General features: G+C 38.4%; 1 protein-coding gene across 4 annotated transcripts in view; it reads left to right on the top strand.

The window, feature by feature from the left end:
• Positions 1-1,113: 1,113 nt before the first annotated feature.
• FAR2 (fatty acyl-CoA reductase 2) overlaps positions 1,114-12,171 on the top strand; it is a 158,888-nt gene continuing 147,830 nt past the window's right edge. For 2 of the 4 annotated variants that reach the window (XM_027844377.1, XM_027844370.1), the window contains exon 1: positions 1,115-1,206. The gene's annotated coding sequence lies outside the window, so the exon portion shown is untranslated. Of the gene's footprint in view, positions 1,207-12,171 lie in introns of all 4 variants that reach the window. The other 2 variants (XM_027844376.1, XM_027844372.1) reach the window with 2 other exon arrangements.

The following is a 12,171-nucleotide window of genomic DNA, read 5'->3' as shown; positions in this document are numbered from 1 at the left end:
TCCTCCTGGTTTGCCATAGTAGGTTTATTTCAGTTCATTTTCTGGTTAATAAAAAGCAGATGCTCTTTTTTCAACTTCTGTTATCTCCCAGCTGATGAGTGCCCGCCTACCCCACAAAAGGCTTTCTTTAGCTTTTTGTCAGCTATGGCTATCCTGTTTTAAAATGAAAGAATTGCCAGATCCCAAGAAAGCTATAAGACAAAGAAATGCGGTATTTTTAAAAATCAAGGAGAGTAGTTGCTAGGTAGGCATCCCACCAGCCTGCAGCACCACCAGTCATCTCCAGGACTGGCGTCATCTCCCTGCCCCACCCAGTCCAGTCCCGGATTTAGGAGCCACATGCACTGGGGTAAGAACCCTTGCTAGGAGCTCTGGATTCTTAAAGGAACTTGCCGGGTAGTCAAGTTCCTTTCGGCACGGAGAAGAGAAGTCTCTTCTACCACCCCCGCACTCCACCCCCAAAGAGGCATGCATGCCAGAGATAGGAGAGTGTTGGAGAAAATGTAAACTTTGATTTCTGGCAATCTCACAGGGACCTTCAGACCTAAAGCTTTTGACAGCTGCCTTTTCTTCTTCACCCCTCCCCCATCTACCAGAACCAGAGGTCCCTTCCTCTTCCCCTACAACCCCAATCCCAGTAGAAAAAGCACAACCCTCAGTCCTTCCTTGAGCGGGGCTAAGGACCTTTTCCTAGTAGGCTTTCCCCACAGCCACTCCCTCCTCCCCCTCCTCCTCCCTTCCCCCCCCGTCAAAAAAAAAGAAAAAGAAAATGGGCCGAGAGAGGTAGCGGATCTGAAAGCATAATCCAGAATGAATGGAAAGATGTTGCCCAGAATTCAGTCCGTGGGTAGTAGTAACCAGGGCCACAGCTCGCGCTTTCCTACCGAAGATGCTCTCACAAGGGAGAAAGAACTAGGGGGCTTCAAGCCCGGAGGAGAGCAGCGTGGTCTGGTAGCCCTTTCTCTCTGCGTCTACCAGATCCCCGCGTAAAGGTTGCAGCCCCCTCTGGGCTGAGAGGCAGGCAAGGCAGCAGCAGCGGCAGAGGGGAAGGTAGGAGTAACTTCCTCCGGCTCCACACCCAAGCTCCGAGCCGGATATTATAGTCATTGGTTGTAAGAGGAAGACCAGAGAGCTGTGTCCTCGCGGCCGGAGTTGGGTTAATTTGGTGTCTTTCCCTGCCCTACTCGGGGAAGGACCGAAATAAAGGTAACGCTAGCTGCAGCTTCTTCCCCTAGCCAGCTCCTGTTTTATAGGCAAAGGCAAGCCGCGCAGGGAAGGGTAAAGACAGCTTTTGGAGGGCCCTGCCTCTGGGGGAACTCAGAAAGGAATGGGTTGGAGGAGTCGGGAGAAAAAAAGAGGCATTGGGGGGCTCCTAGGCTATCATATACACGAGTCTTTGAGCCACAAGGCGAAACTGGGGTAATTGAAAAGTGAAGCTCGTGTCTGGCTTGGGGGAAAAAGGGTGAATTTTAGAAGCATCGGCTCGGGAAGGTTCGTTGACCTTCGGTTGCCTTTTGGGGGTCGGGCGCTAGGGAAAGGACCGGGGTTCACTCTGACTAGGATGAAAAGGTGAAGCACGCCGTGGGTGCGGCCTTGCTAGAGCTGCAGTGGTTCCCTCGGGATATTCCTAAAGAGACTGGTGGAGACGATGCAGGCCTTGGGGCGAGCTGAGAAGCAGAGAGCTCACACCCTCTCTGATTCTGCTTTTCAACCACGAGGCACAGTTGAGCACAGCATACCTGGGATGTATTCTCAGTCATCTTTACTTCAATCCCCAGCCTTCTTAAGATCGTTACTTTCGTCCCACCTGTTCTTATTCCCTGATCCTTCAGGCAGTTCCAAAGAGCAGGTGAAATAACTTGCCTAGGCCAATAAAAAGGCAGCTGGAATTCGTTAAGATGTGACCTGCCCCAGACCGAAGTTTCAAACCTCCCTCCCTTCCCCACCTACTGTCTAGGCATCTTGGAGTGAGGCTGGCAAAAATCCAGTTCGATCCTCAGACCTGTGCTAGTAGTACTTTGCCCGCTTGCTCCTATGGTTTAGAAAGTCCCCAGGCCTCAGCAACCTAGTTTGTTAGGTGTGGGTTTTTTCGGAGGCTTCTGGGTTAATCTGCCTCACTCTGGGGCAGTTAGGGTTTGAATGCTTTTGGAGTTCGTCTCACTATTGCTGTTGAAACCTTAGCCTGGAGCTTCAGGAATGGTGCCAAAACTGCTTCTCCTGCTCTCTATTAATTTTGCTGGTCACTGGGAGTTGTGAACAGTTCATAATGATGGGATAAAACTATTGCTTTGTTAAAATGTGTTGCTTTGTAAGGTGATGGCTCTGTTGTGAATATTGTTTTGAGTTGGTGGTTGGTGGTTGGTGGTTGGTGGTTTTCGTTTGTTCTGAGAGCTGATTGAATCATCCATGAACTGCTAGCTGTGTAACATTCAAGAGCTGATAACCCAGGATACTAGCTTCATCTTCTTCAGGCACCTACCCTAATTAAAACCTGGGGGGGGGGGGCTGGTAGGAAAATTCAAATGAATTTTTTAAAAATTAATATAATTATTTCCTGAACTTTAGAAATTGTGGTAGGAAGTTTGACAGGGAAGGTGACTAAAACAATTGTGCACCTGTGAAGATTTTGAGTTTATTGGTGGGTTTCAATCATCCATGCTTTTTGCTTCTCATTTGGCTTTGGAAATTCCTAATATCATAGTATCACAATGCTAGGGGTGAAACATGATTTTAATTAAACTCCCATACAATGGACAGTATTTGCAAATGAGTACATTTCAGAATATGTGTTTTGTAAGGAACACAGAGTTCTACCAGTGTAAGTTTCTATAAAAGTGGAGTAAAGATTTGGGGGATCTAGTTTTCCCTATTCCTTTTTGTGTATTTAAAAATGCATACTTATATGTCGTTTTACTTATGCCTATAGCTTAGACATAACAGTCATTTCTTGAAGAAAGGTGGAGGTGAGAAGCAATCCTACCTCTCCTCCAGATTGAATTATCTCATAACAAAGAAAAAAATGAAAACAAATGCAAAACAAAACCATACGGTGGGATATCTGTCAATATAGCCAACATTCTATCTAGCCCAATTGTTAATGACTCTTTGTTCTTTATGAAGTTCTTACCAAGCTAAATTTTTAATCTCTTAATTTCTACACTGTCAAATAGAAGCAAATAATATTCTTCCTATTCTTCAAGTCCTAAATTTCCTGTAAAGATGAATCTCTGTAAGAGATTAAGACCAATCAGATACTAGTTTTCCCTGGATAGGCAGAGTGTCACATGTGTTCCAGATCAAGAAAGAGCCCCTACAAAAATTTGTGTATAGCTTTTCCAACTTCAAAATGTTTTGACATTTCCTTATTGTAGCCTTATAACCATCCTATGGGTCATAAAAGAATGCATTTTCCTCCATTTTGCAAAAGAATGTCTATGTTCTGTCTCAATCTCAATTTTATTGTTAGTTGTCTTCATCAATTTGTGTTATCTGATATGTATATAACTACTGATATATGTATGTAACTACTGATATATGTACTGTAACATACTGTGTACGTGTATGTGTGTGTATGTCGCACATGTGTCACTACTAAGGATATGAACAATTTGTCTACCCAGGAACCACAGTGGTGGTATCTGTGAGTCCGAAAGTGAAATAAAAACTGCTTTTTTACCTTAAGTGATATGAAAGGGGGCAGGGAGGCCTTAATATTTCTCTCCCACATCCTACCACCCTCCAGAGTTTCAGGTATCACAAATTTCTAGACAGCCTGAAAGGAAGTGTGGTATCCAATAAGAAGAAATAAATAGCCTACTTTTCTGAAATAGAAGTATATCTAGACTAAGTAACAATCTGAGTGACATGGAAATGCTTGATAAAGTACTTGATGTAGTAGACTAGAAAGTGAAATGGAATAACATGAGATCAAGGCCAGGAGACATTGGGGGTCTGGTTATCAGAGTAATATCCTCAAGGTAGGCTGACTGCAATATGAGTTGGGTAGTGGGGATTGTAAAAAGGAAGGATGCCAGATGAAATTGAGAAAGAGATCAATCTACTCATTATAATATCATTCAAGGTAAGCAAGTAGAATGTAAGATTAGTATAGGAAGGTCTTTTATTTTACTGTCATGTGTATTAAGGATGCTTGTTTGAATTAGGGAAATACTCTGTGAAAAACCTTAACATCAAAAATAACACTAGTCAACACAAATGAGTCCTCAATGAACACTCTAGGCCATGGTGAATGAGAAAGATAACTCCTTATCTTTTTATTATATCTTCAAAAAAGTGATGACATCTAATTTTTTTTCAGGAATTACTTGCTCCTTTTTCTTCCTTCTTGTTTAGTTGCTCTTGGTACATCTTCTGGATTACCCTTAGTTGTTTTCCAAATTTTAAAGAAGTACATTTCCTTGTCATTTCTTCCTGTCTCTAATGTGGTTTTATTATAGGGATTCACCAAGATACCTAGGAACTTGTATTCTATTTCTTTCAAAGTTGTCACCTAGAAGAAGGTAAGGACCTAGAGAAATGAGAGTGAAGGGGAATTTGATGATAAACAATCTATATTCTCTCTTCTCTCCAAAATAGGAAGTTTTACATTACTTATATTTATTGATTATCTTATATGTATTTGGCATCAAGCTAATAATTTAGATTGTATGCAGAAAATTGAGTTTAGAAGATATAATATATGTAAGTTCAGACCATAGAACTGAGACCCAGAGATTTCAAAGTATGGGGAGACAATAATGTTAATGTAATAAGTTTGATAGGAAATAAACATATATTTATGCTATTTGAAAAAATGAAGAACAGAACCTTCATCATGGTATAGTGGAAAAGTCAGTCAAACTTTAATTATTAAGTGTTTTCTATTTTCCAGCACTGTATTAAGGACTGGGGGTACAAAGAAAGGCAAAACACTGCCCCATCTCTCAAGAAGCTCACATTATAATAGGAAAGTGAACATGTAAATAACTAGGTATTGGACATACAAAATATATAAGGAGTAGATAGAATGTGATGGTGGGGAAGGGTGAAACTGGGAAAGGCCTCCTGCAGAAGATGGGATTTGAGCCAAGCCTTGAAGGAAGCCAGGGAAACCAAGAGGCAAAGGTCTGTAGGCAAGTGGTTAGTCAATAAACATTTATTAAGTACCTTTTATCTACGTGGCACGGTGCTAAGCCCTAGGGATATTGACAGGGAAAGGCAAAAGACAGCCCCTGCTCTATAGGAGCACACAATCTATTGGATGTAGGGAAGAGTGAAAAAGACAGAGATGGGAAATGGAATGTTGTGTTCAAAGACTGCAGTTAGTCCAGTATAGATAGATTTAGAGTAAATGGAGAGAGTAAAGTTTAAGAAGACTGGCAAGGTAGAAAGGGACTAGGTTATGAAAGACTTTGAATGCTAAAGGACTTTCTATTTGATCCTGGAGGTAATAGGAAGATGCTGGAGTTTTTGAGTAGTGGAGTAAATGGTCATACTTGTACTTTAGGAAAATCATTTTAGCAGCTGAGTAAAAGATGAATGGGAGAGGGAAGAGAATTGAGGCAGGGATATTAATGAGATTACTGTAACAATTTAGGTAAAAAGTAATGAGACCTATACTAGGTTGGTGACTAGGTGTGTAAATGGAGAGAAAGAGATATGAAGGTAGAAACAGCAAGATTTAGCAACAGAAAAGTGGAATGTGGAATGAGTGAAAGTAGTGAGTCAAGGATGATTCCAAATATATCAAGGATGCAAGCCTAGGTGACCGAGGATAGTGGTGCCCTCAAAAATAATAGGAAAATTGGAAAGAAAAAAAGGGGTTTGAGGGAGGCTAAACAACAGGGAAGAAACTGAGTTCTGCTGTGGATAGGACTATCAAGGGTTGAATTGGGAGTCAGAAAACTTGGGCCCCAGTTTTCTTATCTTGAATTCGAAAGGATTAGACCAGGTAATCATGAAATAATTTTAAATATGGCATTCTATTATCAATTTTAAATTAACTGGAAAACATTGGAAGTACATAATAGCAAATTATCTTTGACCTATTTACTTGCTTTTCATAATCCTGAGCATATATTACTGAGGATGTTTTTAAAATGATTCCATCTGGAAAGAACTGAAAGTTCATTATCTTACTGTATTAGCACTTGAACACAAAACATACTCTCCCATCCCCTTGCGCCCTATACATGTACAAACATATTCAAAGATTGGTATGTATATGTATAAGTTAATGAATATAGTTCCAATTAGCACATGCATTCTTCCTCACAAATCCAAGCACAGGCTCAGTGAGAATATTTTATACTTCTGAAATAACAGCAGTGTCCTCAAAGAACTCATACCTGAAGAGTAAGACTTCTCTCTATGATATAACAGAAAAAAAGCTCATTTCTTGGAGGTGTACTATTTGTGTTCTATAAATGTCTGAGCTGCTCCCTATCTTTGTAACTATAGACAAGCCAGTTATCTTATCTCTGCCTTCATTTCCTAATCTGAAAAAATGGGAAAATAATACCTGAACTACCTACTTCACAGGATTGTGATGAGGATAAAAATCTATAAAATACTTGAAAAAAGTCAATAGTCCCATGAAAATGTAAGATAGCCTTAAAATTCCAGTCTTTGAAGCCTATGTGAAAAAATCCTAACCTCAATCAGTTCCTTGTGAAGTAGACTGAGCAAAGGTGGCTGAAAGATAATAAGGACATGTGTTTCTTTAAAGTTTGTAAAGCACTTTACAGATATTATCACATTTGAACTTCACAGTAATCCCACGGAATAAGTATTGCATTCTGGGCCATCTTTGTCATTTTACAGATAAAGAAACTGAGGCCCAGAGAGGTAGAGTGACTTGCCTAAGGACACACAGCAAGTAAGTGGCAGAGCTGGGATTCATACCAGAGTCTTCTGATGCCAAGTCTGATGTTCTTTCTGCTACCCTTGTGCCTTGCTCAGAATTCCACAATTAGTCAATAATAAAGCAAGGCTTAGAAATCAAGGCTCCATGCTTTCAGTTTAGTTATTTTTCTGCTGGACAACTTTGCCATCCCAGATTGTAATGTATCTTGAATACCCATTTAAGGATCTTGGACTTTATCCTGAATATACTTTGGAATATAAGCACAGTGCCTAGCCCATAGTGAATAGTTAATAAATGCTTAATCTGTATAAAAGATTTTTGGGTGGAAGAAAGAAGAAGGAAAGAATCTTCTTGAAGGAAGATTAATCGGACATGAGTATTCAATATGGATTAGAGGGGAGACATGAAAAGATCACAATTTTAGAGATGAAAAGGGATCTTAAAAGTCTTCCAGTCCAGCTACCTCATTTCACAGATGAAGGTACTGAAACCAAGATCAGTTAAGTGACTTGTCCAAGATCATACAACTAAAGGAGGCAGAGCCAGGATCTGAACCTAGATTTTCTCCAAACCTAGTACTTTTTACATTGCCATATGTCACTTGAAATTAAAGATAAAGAAGCCATATAGAAGACTATTATTGTAATCCAGGCAGGAAGTAACAGAAGAGAGTGACACTCTCAAAAGAAATGTTTGAGACATTCCCTAATTATCTTTCTCCTATTTTATGTACCTTCTGTCCCAGACAGAAAGATGTCGTTATCATATAACTTTTCCCTCTGAAACATAGACCTCTACATCTAAGCCAAAAGCCTGCAGGTCTTTTTCATATGAATTATTCCTTGTCACATCACTATTCTGTATTTTATAAAGTTGATTTCATAAAGGTCAAGTATAGAACTTCCTATTTACTTCCCATTAAATTCATCTCTGTGGCTAGATCACGCCACTTATTCTGTCAGCTTTTTCATACCCAATTTTGTCATCCAGTGTGTTAGCTATCCTTTTTAGTTTTGTGTCATTTATAAACTATGTAAGCATACCATCTCTACCCTCATTCAACTTAGTGATAAAAATGTTGGCATTTGTTAAATACCTACTATGTGTAAGGCACTGGAGATATAAAGTCAATTTTTTAAAAGTCTGTCTTCAAGGAACTTCCTTAATAATTAGGGACCTCAGAGGACATTTAGTCCAATCCATGTCAGAGTAGGAATATACCCTCCAGTATAATAATAATAGTTAACTTTTATATGTCAGCTTGTTTAACAAACTATAGTTTTTTTAGATTTAATTTAACTATGTGCCAGGTGCTTTACAACTATTATTTCATTTGATCTTCACAACAACCCTAGCAAGGAGGTACTATTTTTATTCCCATTTTACAGTTGAGGAAACTGAGGCAAATGAGTTAAGTGACTTACCCAGGGTCATACAGCCAGTAGTGTTTGAAGTCAAATTTGTATTCAGATCCTCCTGACTTCAAGCTCAGCACTCTGTCACTTCACCTAGCAATATGCCCAACAAGTGATCATTTAGGGTTAGTTACCTATTGAGAAAGTCCATTCCATTTCTTACAGCTCTGATCATTAGGGAGCATCCTTATATCAAAAGAAAATCTATCTCTCTGTCACTTCCATTTAGTTCTGCCCTTTAGTGTAAGGAAAAACAAGTGTAATCCTTCTCCATAACAGCTCTGAGGATAGCTATAATAGCAGCCTACTGAGGAATGCTCTCTTCCTTGTTCTGGAACTCTCTTCCTCTATTAATTCAACCTAAGAAGTTGGCTTTTTAGGAAGCCATATTATACAATCAACTAAAATTGAGCTTGCAGTTCCCCAAAACCTGCAGGTCTTTTTCACATGAACTATTACTAGTCACATCACCAGTCTATATTTTATACAATTGATTTTTTAAAAGTCAAGTATATAAACTTTCATTATTCCTATTACATTTTATCTTCTTTGAGGATAGTGGCTGAATAGCCACTTATTCTGTCAGCTTTTTCAGTACCCAGTTATGCTATCCAGTATGTTAGTTATCCCTTTAAGTTTGAGTCATTTGCAAACTTTGTAGGCATACCATCTATACCCTCATCCAACTCCCAATGATAAGAATATTAAATGGTACTGGTCTAAGGATAGATGCTAGGGGGCAGTCTACTAGAGAGATGGTTCACTAGGTATGTTGTGAATTTAAAGCTGCATTTGTAGGTCTGCCTTCCACATACTATATGTTACATTTGTAATCACATGTACATGTGTGCATCTTTCTTCTCTATGGTAGTGTTGCCAACTTAAATGTTCAGTGTGTAGTGATTCCTCAAGGCAAAGAATACTGCATAATAAGTAAAAAAAATTTTTTTGAAAACCATTGCACAAACCACCTCCCTCTAGGTCAGAGGTTCTTAACTTTTTTTTTCTGCTATGGACTCTCCCCTTGGGCAATCTGGTGAAGTCTGTGGATCCCTACTCAGAATGTTTTCAATAAATTGAAGGAAATGCTAAATTTCAGTTAGAGGCTCATGGAAATAAAAATGTAATTTTTTTCCCATCCAGATTCACAAACTCCTTGAAATCAATGTGGATCTACAGACCCCTGATTAGTAACCCTTGCTCAGGGTTATAATTGTTCTGGACTGAGCCTGACTCAGGCCACCCCTTGGTTGTTTAAATCCAATAATGGAAGGAAATGAAATAATCACAATTCATTCAACAGTTAGCAAAGAAGATTTATTTAGCCACAGCAGGGAATGGATATTCAACAAAGATTAGATAGATAGATAGATAGATATCAAGAATGACACAAGTTGATTTAGCTGAGTAAAGCTCCCCTCCATCTGACTAATGGTCCACCAAGCATCATTGCCTGGAGTTTCTTATAGATATTTTGTTCTCAGTGGATGAGGAAGTGATGTCAATAGCCTAAGCTGTTAGTTTCCTGAGTCAACTAAGTCTCAAAAGACGATTTCAGTCCATTGTAAGGAAAAACTAGCCTAACTTGCTTGGGGGTTAGGAGTCAAGCTATTGCTTCTTCCATAGATATTAATTGATTAATAATATCTGAGTCTAGTCATTGAATTCCCTAGCCATACCACCTTCCAGCCTATAAGAACATCATGAGACATTTTGTCAAGTGGCTTGAAGACATCTAGGTATTATATATTCACACTATTCTCCTTATCCACCAATTCAGCAACCATGGCAAAAAAAAAAAAAGGATTGAGCTTAATATGAAATGACCTTTTTATTTTAAGTTTTCTTTATCTTAATTAACTTACTAGTAATCAGGAAACAAGCATTTCATCATATAAAGAACAAAAAAGACTGTATATGAAGCTGTATACTTCTATTCTCTAGTTTTTTTAAGTGTATATTAAATTTAATTGGAACAGCTAGATGGTACAGTGGTTGAAATGCTGGGCCTGGAGTCAGGAAGACATCTTCCAGAGTTCAAATCTGGCCTCAGACATTTACTAGCTGTGTGAGCCTGGGCAAGTCACTTAACTCTGTTTGCCTCACTTTCCTTACCTATAAAATGAACTGGAGAAGGAAATGGGGAACCATTCTAGTGTCTTTGCCAAGAAAACCCCAAATGAGGTCATGAAGAGTTGGACACAATTGAAAAATGATTTGAACAACAATTAAATTTAATACAGCAATAATTAAATTGCCCTGTTAAATGTCTCCTTCTGAATTCCTTTTGGTTTTCTTCTAAATACTATTAAAATGTTTATTGATGTTCTTTTAGGGGGGCATCTCTATACCCAGTAACTCACTGTGCAAACCTCCCAAAAGAAGTCCTCCCTTTTATTAAGTAACTAAGGGATATTAATACCACTGTATCAGTGTAGTACAGTGGGAAGAGCACTTGATTTGGAGTTAGAGGATGTTGGTTTGATTCCTGACTCTGCTATTTGTCATATGAGTGATGTTGAGCAAGTTATTTAATTTCTCCGAAAAACTGGGGAGTTAGAATAGATGACTTCTGACCTCTGTCTACCTCCAAAGCTATGATCTTATGACCTATATATATTCCTTATGACTCCTCCCTGATAATTATGAGGAGTCTGTCATATCTAACTTTTCTAAAATTCTTTCTTGTTTATCTTTTTGTTATATATGTCTAGTCCTGAAAGGGGCATATTGAAGTCCCCAACAACACTTCTTTTGTGGTTATTTCTCTCTGTAATTTGATTAACCTTTCCTTTCGAGACAATTGATGGCATAGTAGACATATTGCTGAGCCTGGGCCTGAATTCACATTTGGCCTCAAACACTTAACTATCTGTGTGACCCTGGGCAAATCATTTAACCTCTTTTTAATTGTTTCTTCAACTGTAAAGGGGGCTTAATAATAGCACCTACCTCACAATGTTGTCTTGAGGATCAAATGAAATATTTGTAAAAAGCACTTAATGTAGTGCCTGGAGCATAGTAGATACTATATAAATGCTTATTCTCTTCCCCTCCCCCCTTTAAGTACTTACAGTGAGGGACACAATTACTGCAACAAAGTAAAATAGTTAAATTTGTTGACATAAATAAACCTTATGTTTTTTTTAAAATAAAGTTTTATGCAAGGGTCCTTTTGCTAGTCACTTGTTTTATACAATTTGGTACTAAGTTCACAGGATTCTGAAATATTCTTTAATTCTTTATCATAAAAACCACTCATTTTATCACATTGGATATTAAGCATACTTTCAAGAAATAGTCCATTTTTCCAAATCTAGCTATGATTGTCGTTCATTTTTTTTGTTTGTTTTTTGTTTTTCAACTGTGGTTTAAATCAGGTGAGTTCCCAGGCCATTGAAATATGTCTCTCTCCATCTCTTGTACACATTTCTTAACCTTTTGTTAAGGCAAAAGCCTTGCTATGGTATACAAATAATCATTTATTTAAAAATATAATTGTGAATATCAAGCTAATTATAAAATTGAAAACTTAACAATTTATTTTCAATGTCAATTAATCTCAAGTAAAAAATAATGAATTGCCTTTTTTATGCAATTTTTTCCCAAGTAATTATCTCTCGCTCTCTCTCTCTCTCTCTCTTTTTTTTTTTTTTTTTTAGGCAATTGGGGTTAAGTGACTTGCCCAGGGTCACACAGCTAGTAAGTGTCATGTGTTTGGTCTGAGGCCAGATTTGAACTCAGGCCCTCCTGACTTCCAAGATGGTGCTCTATCTGCTGTGCCACCTAGCTGCCCCTCCAAGTAATTATCTCTGAAGAAAAAATGAAAGAGATAGTTGGGAACTGATAAACAAAAGAAGATTGGTCTAGAATACCTGCTTATTCATCCAA

This window comes from Vombatus ursinus, unplaced genomic scaffold (assembly GCF_900497805.2).
Source record: "Vombatus ursinus unplaced genomic scaffold, bare-nosed wombat genome assembly UNPS02014941.1, whole genome shotgun sequence".
In the NCBI taxonomy this organism is placed as follows: domain Eukaryota; kingdom Metazoa; phylum Chordata; class Mammalia; order Diprotodontia; family Vombatidae; genus Vombatus; species Vombatus ursinus.
This window is presented reverse-complemented; position numbering and strand designations above follow the sequence as displayed.